Source organism: Nelumbo nucifera, chromosome 5, assembly GCF_055504915.1.
Source record: "Nelumbo nucifera cultivar China Antique chromosome 5, China Antique-T2T, whole genome shotgun sequence".
Classification (NCBI taxonomy): domain Eukaryota; kingdom Viridiplantae; phylum Streptophyta; class Magnoliopsida; order Proteales; family Nelumbonaceae; genus Nelumbo; species Nelumbo nucifera.
This window is the reverse complement of record NC_142653.1, coordinates 59,562,855-59,574,391: the sequence shown is the minus strand read 5'-3', so window position 1 is coordinate 59,574,391 and position 11,537 is coordinate 59,562,855.

Sequence of the window (11,537 nt, the reverse complement as noted above, 5' to 3'; positions counted from 1 at the left end):
ATTCATCGAAGAGATATTCATCTCATCGATCTGATCAAAGGGTTTTGATCTTTCTTCCCAATTATTTATGGACTTCTTGTCTAAACTCCTTGAACTTTTCAAATGATTCAGGTTTATGTCTCATTAAGTACACGTAACCATGCCAAGAATAATCATCGGTGAAAGTTATGAAACAACAGTGTGTTGGTTCTATGTCCTAACACTCATAGGACTACATGTATCAGTATGTATAAGGTCATGTGTGCCTATAGTTTTTCAAACTTACCTATAAATGGCATTTTTGCCATTTTGCCTTCAAGGCAAGGCTTATAAGTTGGTAGATCTTCCACAGCGAGAAAATCTAGAGGATCATCATTCACCAATCTTGTGATAAGTTCTATATTAATATGGCCAAGTCGGTAATGCCACAGGAACGTGGGATTAACTATATCATGTGTTCTTTTCAGGGGGATGTGTTCCGATACAGTTCCAGTCACATTTGTTTTTAGAGAATGATAAAGAATATAAAGACCATTCTCAATTTCTCCGTAAGGAATTTGTTATTCAATTTATTTGTAATCTTATTACTAAACAAAATAAAATAACCATTCTTACACAATTTAGAAACTGAAATCAAATTTATTCTAAGTAAAGGTACATAAAGACAATCTTTTAATGTAACAATTCATTCTCTAAAAATTAAGTCTATTGTTCCTATAGCAGTAACTGCAACAATTGTAGTTGTCCCCAAGTAAATCACAACCTTGTCATCATTCAGCCTTCTGCTTTCTTTGAACCCCTGCAATGTGTTACATGCATGAGTAGAAGCCCCAAAGTCAATACATCAAGATGTAGAAGTGACCAACATAGTGGTCTCTATGACAAGATATTCGAAATTACCTTCTTTGTTCTTGCGAGATTTCAGATACTGAGGATAATTCCTCCTTCAATGCCCAGTTTGCTCGTAGAAGTGACATTCATCAAATGACTTGTTCTTACCCTTCCTTTTCTTTCTATCAGTTTTGCCACCTTCAACAATCATGGCTACCGGCTTGTCCTTCTTAATTAGTTCTTTAGCTCTTTGCAACATATTGTTGAGCTCCTACAAACTAACTTTTAGTTTGTCCATGTTATAGTTCATGACAAATTGATTGAAGGATGATGGTAGAGAGTTCAAGACGACATCAGTCTTGGTGTCATCATCAAGTTGGGAGCCAGGAGCCTCCAATTCATTTATATAACCTATCATCCGCATGACATGGTCATGAACTGGTTGGCTTTCAGTCATCCTCCTGGTCATCAACAGTTTGAAAACATTTTGTCTTGCAGAACAATTATGCTCCTCATACATAGTTTTTAGACTATCTAGGATATCTTTACATATATCAATTTTGTCAAATTGTCTCTGGATAGAATTATCTAAGGAGGCTATGACATAACACCGGGCAAGAGAATTTTTCTATTCTCATTCCTGATATTCCCTCCTTGCCTCAGAAGCCCTATCACCTGGACGTTCCGATGTTGGGTTTTTGGCAACTTTGTCCAATTTCTCTTATGTGAACAGTATGTTTAGGTTACGGAACCAGTCTGTATAGTTGGGTCCTTTCAATTTGTTGCCATCTAACAATTTAGTGAACTATCTGTGTGCCATTTCTGATAAAGGCATGATTAATTAGTCAACAACCACAATATTGTTTCATGTTATCTTTCATAGAATGGACTTTTATCTATGTTCCATCTCCATTTGTTCATCACTGAGATTTCCCTCTGATCTCAATGACGAGGACACAGTTCATGTCCCTAGAAAATGTGGAAAATCACATAGGTGCATGAGGCCAACTGTTTTAGCTGCATAACCCTACCACTTTCTATAAATGATTGCATATCCACCCATCCAATGAGCTTTCCATTTGGCCTCCATCAGACAAGGTTCATTGTCATTTTAGGTTAAACATTTCTGTCTAGTAAATGCAGACTCATCATATCGGGAGCCCCAAGGTACTGTGAAAGAGTCTTCCATTTTACGATAGCCCCCTCCTACTAGTCTATGACGCCCCTATCATCTCATGAAGCAATCCTACTGACTATCTCAATGAAATGGATAGTCCAATTTTATGGTGCATCTCCACCCACCAATTCAGCCCGTTTTCATGCTAATAACAAAAGGCCTTTAGAGAAATCATCTTATGATATTCCCTATCCCATTGCACTTATATTAACCATGAGGGGATGTGTATATCAGTCCATATGTCATATTTAGGTCATACTATAGTGACTCCCACCGACTTTAATAAAGTCAGATTCAAATAGGCCCTTAATGGGCTAGGGTTCCCGCGATGTTCCCTCTTGGGGAGGAAGCTATAGAGGGGACCCATTATAAAAGGAGATCATTTAATGATCCATGGGCATCATAGAAATTATGTGCGTTCATTCATGATGTTCATAGAGAGCCACATAAGTCAATACATGGCCCAAGTACTTATGGCCCATGAACGAATCACATCCATTCAATACATCACATACACATACACAATTGATACATATCAATTTAAAACTTGTAAAACACATATCCATTTAGATTAACACATGATTATCCCATCAATTGACCAAATTATCTAATAATTTTATCCTAGTATATGGGCTAAACTGCAAAAAACAGTTCGGCTCATATAGCAGTCCATGCTGAAATGGGCTAGTCTTGCTTTGGTCTAACATAAAAGGGGTTTTCAAGTATGGGACGAATTGGTTCATGCAATGGGCTATCAAACCCCTGGCCTAAAATGACTTTTGAGTCACTTAAACCGTGATCCAAGAGACAGTGATCAGACCTCAAAGAACCATAGGTTCGGCCCAACAAGATTGGACCAAAACTAGGTCAGATCGTTATAGGGTTTGGTGTCTAAGACATGCATCAATTCACATAGGTAATGATTTGAAATTCTCAGTTATGATTCACATAGGTTTAATAACTGAAATTCTCAGTTATTTCAACAAATAATCATAAATAAATGGTTAGGGTTGATAGTGTAATGATCTGAATCCAATTCGGACAAAAACTGCATCCCTGCGAAACTGCAATCTACACATCAATCTCCATCTGCAATCTCAGTCTTCTCTGCAATCTCCAGTGATTTCTCTGATGTAAAAAAATAGAAAAACCCTAACTTCTATTTTTTACATAAGAAAAACCTAATACATTGTTTCTAGAAAAGAAAAATAATTAATTATAGACCAAATAATCAAATTAATAAATTTAGTGTGCACTGATCTTGCCACTATCAAGAGTTCGATCTCCATCACACTTTCAACCTAAGATTTCAACAATCCATAATAGAACAATTCTATAATATATCAAAATTTCAAATCATTGTCTCATTCTGAGAACCAAATTCTTAGACTTTTTCGCTAACTACTCAAATTGGCTAAACTAGTTCTTGTGGATTTGAGTTTTGGTTCAAATCCAGTTTGGTTCAATCCAAGGGCTGAACCTAGTGCTCTGATACCATTGTTGGAAGGGTTAGGATCCATCATATAGATGGCCGAATCATGCTAGATGGCAGGGAAAATTTTCAAAAATTTCCTAATCCTTCTAGGAATCGAATTCCCTATGTTTGAAAAACTGCATTTTTCAGGATCGATCTTGCACTGAACTGGACCCTATTTGAAACTAATCAAAGAGGGAGATGTATACTTGAAACAGATACCACAAACGCAGATCCCAAGATGGAAGTTCACATCCAATTCAGTCCTAAAATTATCCTCTACTAAATATGACACAGTATGTAGGTGAAGTTGATTCAGCAACACGATTTTCAGAAAACTGCAACCCAATTGCTTGGATCGAACTAGGAATGTGAGCCTGAAGTTCCTCTAAATTTTTCTTGCAAAAATCAGAAGAAAACTGATCTCTATTAGTCCTTGAAATCCTAGGTCGTGATAGAGTTTCTTAGAAGACAAAAGAGAAGAAGAGAGAACAAGAAAGAGTGGTGTTCTAGTCTACTTCGCCCTCTTCTTCTTTTAATTCTTTATGGAGCACTTATCTTAATCAAATTAAGAGATAGTACAAATCTAATTTGGATCTGTCTCTATTAAGAGATACGCTTTATCCTCTTAAGAGGATGGATGCTCCATATCCATTTCCAAACCCAGATTCAACACAGAGCACATGACAACTTGTCATGTGGTAACATACTTAATCTTATTAATTATGGGCCTTAAGCCCATTTGCTTATGATTTTGCATGACCAACTTAGGCTGATTTGTATGGCATGGGACTCCATAATGACCTCACATAAGCCCACATGGGTTTATCCCAGCCTTTGTGAAAAGGCTTGGCCGAATTCACTACAAAATGCAGTGAACCCTTGAGCATATCACTATGGGCTCAATATGGGCCCAACATTTATACTTAAATGATCATTGAATTCAACCATATGAAGACCCAAGGATAATAGACTTAGGTAAGATAAAGTCCATCAAGTAATCAGCCCTTAATGGTCTCTTACACTTAATTAACTCTTAATGGCACAATCTTTTCTTTCCCTCTTCCTGGGTGTGAAAAGCCCTTAAGGAGCAAAGGGGCGAGTGTCTACACATCCTACCCCCTTTTTATCCAAGGCCTCCCACACTCCTACTCGAAGGAGAGAGATGATAAAGTCATGAAGGATACAACCCACCATGAACTTCCCTCTAAGTTGAATTCATAAGCCCCTAATCCGAATAGGATGCATGCATTAGTTTATACAAGAAGAAAAACATAAATGACTAGACAATAATAGGAGGACTGAATTCACACATAACATCTTCATTCATTCTCAAACAAAATTAACTATAAAAGTAAGATAAAGGTAATAGAAGTTAAATAAAAACACAGACATTTTCAATGAGAAAAGTTTGAAAAATAGACCAAAACAATAAAAAAATCAGCCATATTCCTTCATTTTTGAACAAACTAACCAACAAAATAAAATCATAGAAACTGACTTGAACATTTTTCTATTGGCCAAAAACATGTAAAAATAAATAAAAGAAAAATAAAAAGTGAAAAGAAAAGAAACTATAAATTCTATTGAAAAGTTACCTCACTTGTGGCTTTTCTCTAGGACTATTGGGAATGTTATGGGAAGGCTTTGATGGATGGACCGAAATAGGACTTCCCCTCTTCCTTCTTGGCCAAATATGATGGACTGAGATAGGTTCACCTTAGAAATGTGGAGGAGGAAGATAATGAGAAAGATGGAAGGAGCTTGAGGGAGAGGAGTAGAGGAAGAAGAAGATTAGAATAAGGAGATGGGTAGGGGAGGTGGATCGGTGGTGGGTAGAGTGAATGCAGAGAAGTGTCTTCTATTGAAGATGGGTCCTGTCTAATGCTGGGAGATAGTCAATGGAGTGAAGAGCCTTTGGTTGAAGATGTGTGAGTGTCGAATCTTAGGAGAGAGAGCTTTAGAGAGGGGCCATAGCTCTTTTTAAGTGAATTAGACTTCTAATTTTAGTCAAGAAAAAGCCATTCGGTTGGGAGCTAGCTATGATGGATTCAAAGGAGGAAGGGGAGCACCTAGAGACCCTTTGGGTTATTTAGGAGCCCCCCATATTGATTTCATACAAATGGATCTTTCCCTTCTTTTCCAAAAAATCTCTCTATTTTTTAAAGAACAAGAAACATACCTTCTTTGTACATGGTTTTGCCTGGAAGGAAAAGCTACATGGTTTTTTTAGGAAGCAAAAAGAGCTCTTCAAAAAATGGTAAGGGCACCTAGATCTTTCCAAAAAGCAAGTAAGCAATCTATGGTTGAGATTACACAAGGCTAGAAACAAGGAGATCTAATGGTTGAGGTTTCAACACATGGAAAAGGCCTCCTTGCAAATATTTTGAAACAAGATTATAAGTAGGGACTAGGTTGTAATTGTCAAAGGCCAAGAAAGGACATGGACGTCCTTGATTGAATTTGGGAGTTTTAAGAGAGATCCAATGGCTAGGTGGGTGACAAGTGTCAAGGGGGTTCTTGCAAAAAGGAAAGCAAAAGGGATTTCATGGGAAGGGGCTAGAAAAGAAATTTTGGAAACTTGAGAAGGGTGTAAACGAATGGATGTTTCAGATTTAACCCGACAAATGAGATCGTGGAAACATCCTCGATGGAAGGGTGAAATGGGCATTTTATGGCCTGTGCTTTCTAGACCACCGATTAAAAAGATAACAACGGGTTTGACTGGGTTTGGCAGTGACGGTCGGTAGCATTTTTCTTATATGGAGGGCAAAATGGTCATTTCAAGGTCCCAAGTTGGACTGATCGTCGATCGGGAGGCTGATAAAGATTTGGATAAGTTTTGTAGTGTCGATCTTGAATTCGGAAAGTATCGGGTGATAGGGGTGGTTGATTTAGAGTCTTTCTAGATGAAGGGTAAAATCATCATTTTAAGGTCCAAAATTGGACAGATCGTTGATCAAGGGGTTGAAAAAGGTTTAGATGAGGTTTGATGTAGGGGTGATCATGGGTCAGGCTTGATACTGGGCTAATGTCACTCATATATAAAACATTATATATCTATATATTAAATGACATAACGTGCATATAAACTTATTTTATACATTATATAATATAAAATATTACATATAATATAAATTATACATGTCATGTTATAATATTTATATATAAAATATATAATATAATTTAAAATAACATGTATACATATGTATACATTATACACAAAATGTGTAAGTTTAAATATATCCGGGTTGGGCCGGGCTTGAAGTATTAAGCCCAAGCCTGACCCTAAAATTTGCGGGCCTGATGTGGGCCTAGGCCCGGGCCGTGCCTGAACACAAAACCTAGGCCCAAGCCCCAAAATTTCAGGCCGGGCTTGTGCGGGCTAGGCTGAAATGATCACCCCTAGTTTGATGGTGGGGAATGGTGTTTCATAGTGTAGATCTTGAGTTTGGTGGGTATCGGGCGATGTGAGTGGTTCATTCAGAATCTTTTGGATGAAGGGGAAAATTGTTATTTTGAGGTTCAAAATCGAACGGATCGTCGATCGGGGGGTTAATAAGGGTTTCGATGAGGTTTGGTGGTGTTTCATAGTGTAAATCTTGATTTTGGAGGATATCGTGTGGTTAATTCGGAGTCTTTCTAGATGAAGGGTAAAAATCATCATTTTAAGGTCCAAAATTGGATGGATCGTTGATCAAGGGGTTGAAAAAGGTTTAGATGAGGTTTGATGGTGGGGAATGGTGTTTCATAGTGTAGATCTTGAGTTTAGCGTGTATCAAGCGATGTGAGTGGTTCATTCAGAATCTTTTTGGATGAAGGGTAAAATTGTCATTTTGAGGTTCAAAATCGTATGGATCGTCGATCGGGGGGTTAATAAGGGTTTGGATGAGGTTTGGTGGTGTTTCATTGTGTAAATCTTGATTTCGTAGGATATTGTGTGGTTAATTCGAAGTCTTTCTAGATGAAGGGTAAAATCATCATTTTAAGGTCCAAAATTGGATGGATCATTGATCAAGGGGTTGACAAAGGTTTAGATGAGGTTAGATTGTGGGGAATGGTGTTTCATAGTGTAGATTTTGAGTTTGGCGGGTATCGGGCGATGTGAGTGGTTCATTCAGAATATTTTTGGATGAACAACAAAATCAAAGAATTTATGGTTGAAATTTGGTGTGATTGGTTGTTTGAAGGTTTGATTTCATGTGATGTGGTCTGATCAAGTAACAAGTGTGGTGATGTGGCGTGATCGGGACCATCAAAAGGGACTCTTATGGATTTAACGGTGGATTTGAGGGTATTTGAGTTAAAATTAGGTTTATTGGAGTTTTGGCATGTTTTGAGGAAGTTGGTAAGGTTTAATTAGGCATATGGAGTCTGAAAAGTGGGTTAGAGAGGGGATCGAGCAAAAATTGGGTGTTGACACATGTGTTTGTGTTTTTATGCAGATCCAATCATGGTAAAAGATATAGCCTTTCCGTCTTTAAGCACGATGCCAGTTTGCTGGAATTCACAGGTGAATAGTGTATGGAATAAAGAGAGTACCACATTGGAAAGGAATGAGATGTGCAAAGGACTTATATACAAAAGTGGTCCATGTCTTTTTTGTGCAAATCCTACATGCATGCACATGTACAAGCCTCTTGGGTGCAAGTGTTGATAAATGTACATGGAGAGTATGGAGTTCCCAATGTGGAAGAGACTCACATGTAAGGGGAAGATTGGTTGGGATTCACATGTGAGTAGTATATGAAATGAAGAAACTCCCACATTAGAAATGAATGAGAGGTGCAAGGGACGTATATACAAGGGTGGCCCATGACCTAATAGCTTAGGCTTTTAGGTTGTAAGTGGTGTCTATCTCTTGTGTGTAAGTCCTATGCATGTGGACATATGAGCCAGCCCCCCCCCCTAATTTTGGTGACTCCCTTTAATACACAATAGGAATTCCAACGTATGAGAATAGACATGTTAGAGAATGAGAGGCTTTTTCTTAACTTTCCCTTTTCTTTTATGATAAAGTTGTTACAATTTGATGAACCACCTGGATAGAATAGAGTTATAGAGAGGATGAACCACACCATTATATAAAGAACCAGATGCATCCTTTCTCATTCTAAATTACCTAAGCTATTTTTTGGTGAAGAAATGAGAACTACAATGGATTTGATTAACTTTTCTCCTTTAGCTCCATTGAACAGTGATTTTGTAGAAAGAGTTTGGAAGTGGGATCTTGAAAATTTAGTTGGTATTAATGTGTATTTGAATTAAGCTTATAAAGACTACTAATATGTAAAGTAGTGCAATTGGTTGGGAAATAACACACTTCTACTATATCATGATGTTGATCCTATGTGTTTTGATGATAGCAAACTCATTGAAAGTACTAATAGTGTAATTTAGTGTGTAACAAATCTTTATTAAGCTTCTCTAGGCCAAAAGAATATCAAAGATAAGAGTGCTATCAAAGAAGAAGTGGAAGCTTTGCTAAGGTGGCTATCTGTACTTCAAAGATATCAAAACCATCATCATCTCTCCAAGCTGAGGAACCTCAAAGCAATTCAAACATCAAGGTTACTAAAGGACATAATGGTTTTAGAGATGCTAAAGAACACCTACTACAACATCTCACCAAGGAGAAGACTACATCAAACAATGCTTAAATTGTATTTTTTTAAGGATCTTGATATAATTAGTTGTATGGTGCACTCTTAGATGCTTAACAAAATTGAACTTAGTAAATCAACCTTAGGGACCATTAACTTGAATGGGTTTTTTGGTTCCTAGGCTTTTCTAAGCTTAAATAAGAAGATTACAATTAGAAAAATACATGTTAAAAGCTGATGGAAGAGTTCTAAACTCTTGGATAAAAATTTCTAAGGTTTCTAAAAGTTAGGTTGTTTGTCAAGAAAATTTATCCTAGCAGTGAGACATATTAAGTACTCCAAACATCATAGTCAACTAATTTTGACATCTAAGGCATGAAATTTCAAAACTATGAAGAGTAATCAAATGTCCCAAAAGGCATAGTCAACCAACTATGGCAGTTGAGCCATATAATATGCCGTAACAAAATTGATAGATAACTACCATAAAGAAAATTGATTGTTTGAAGGCACTAATGGCTATTTCCATCTATGAAAGGCCTTTTAATATGTTGAAGAATTCTGAATCATTGTTAAAGAAAGAAAAATATCTCCAATGGCTAGGAAACAAACACTTGCTCTCAAATCCTCTATAAATAAAGGGGTTCAACTTGATTTAAACAAGGAAAAAGAAACGAGAGATTGAATCAAGACTTGTGAAAAATAACGTGTGCTTTCCTTGTATATAGTTATTTTTTCGAGAGAACGAGTTAGGTAGAGTCACTTTATTGAATTACCCATCTATTGGAAGTCTCTTTACCGAACTAAGCATCATTGAAAACTCTAGCAACTGAGTTTAGTTTGAGCTTGTATTGTGTATATCTGCTTATTAAGATGCTATTTTTACTTGTAAACATGTTCCTATGCTAAAGAAAGAAAAGATATTTCAGCAGATAGGTGTTCAACTTATTAAACACCATTAAGGTCTATTTAGCACCTCTGTTAAGCCCAAATACAAGATCTTGCAAGCACCCAAAAGGCCTACTAGTTTAGGATGGGTTGGCACTTGTAAAGTCCAACCATTTCAAGTATCGAAGGCACTCGTGAAGTCCTATTGGTTGTAAAGGCTTAGCTGGCGTTTGTAAAGTCGAGTCGATTAATGAAAATCCTTAATGGTGGTCTAAGGTAAAAGGTTGGCTGAACCTCTATAAAAATTTTGTGTGCCTTGTGTTGTGTTTTTTTTTCTTCTTAAGTTTTACAATTTATTTTCCATTTCTACCTTTCTTATAACTACAATAACTTGATCCCTTGAGATTTTGCAAATTTTGCTTTACTTTGTTTTCATCTACAAGATACAGGGTTATTTAATGTAATTTTTGAGCTACTAACTCACTAACACTACTGACTGCACTAATTCTTTGGCTTAACAGTTATAGGGTTTTATTGCTAATTAACATTTTCCCACTAACAACCATTATTCTAATTACTTTCCTTTTATTGTAAAATTTATTACTTTACATATTATTCATTTATTGTTCAATTGTATTTACATTTTTGCACTTAGATTTGTCTTTAAGATTTCAGTAGTAGCTAACAGCCACTTGAATTTCAAGTTGATAATACTTAGATAGTTGGTCTTTATCTCAATTATCATATTGTAGTGTGCCTTTCTCTACTATTAGTGGCTGGTCCTCTCTCTTTAGTTGCTCAAGTATACACTACCAAGTGCAAATGCCATTTACATTTATTGTTCATTTAAATTTAGTTGCCCTTTACATTTCTATAGTTATTTACTTTTAGTGTTTACATTTATTTGTTTAATTGTAGATCAACTAACAAGATAGTAAGCTGTAATTTTATTATGTTATATTTATTTATTAGTTGCTATCATAATGTTAGTAGTTTTGTTATTATTGTTCTTACTTGTTGATTGTTAACTCCTACAGCTCCTGCTATCACATTGTTTGTTTTATACCTATAGTTTCTTTAGCTTAGCAGTTTAGGTTAGTGAAAGAGTAACATGTTGATTAACTATTGAACCTAACTAACTAAACTTCTATTCTAATGCATCTTGCTTTTATTATCAAGAAGGCTTAGTTTCAGTTTTAGGGGAAGGGTTTTGAACTTGATTGACAAACAATCAAAGAATTGAAACTATAATTCTAAACTTCTATTCTTAAAGCTTTACCCAAAGGCCATGGTCCCAACAATTGAATCCATGACACAAATATAAAAACCATGTGCTTTTTTTTTACTAAATATCATCAATGGGATTCATTATAAAACATGACACTTTGCATATGGGAAGTAAGGGTTTTCTGAGTTTGAAGCTCTACTATCATATCCAACAAGCTTAAAATGCCCATAAGGGAAGTAAGGATGGAGAGAAGGAATCAGGCTAAAGAAGAAACTAAGTTGTGCTTATATGGTAAACTCATAGTTAACAAATCACTTAATTTGGAGGTAGTAAAGGAAGCCATCAAAAAGTTGTGGA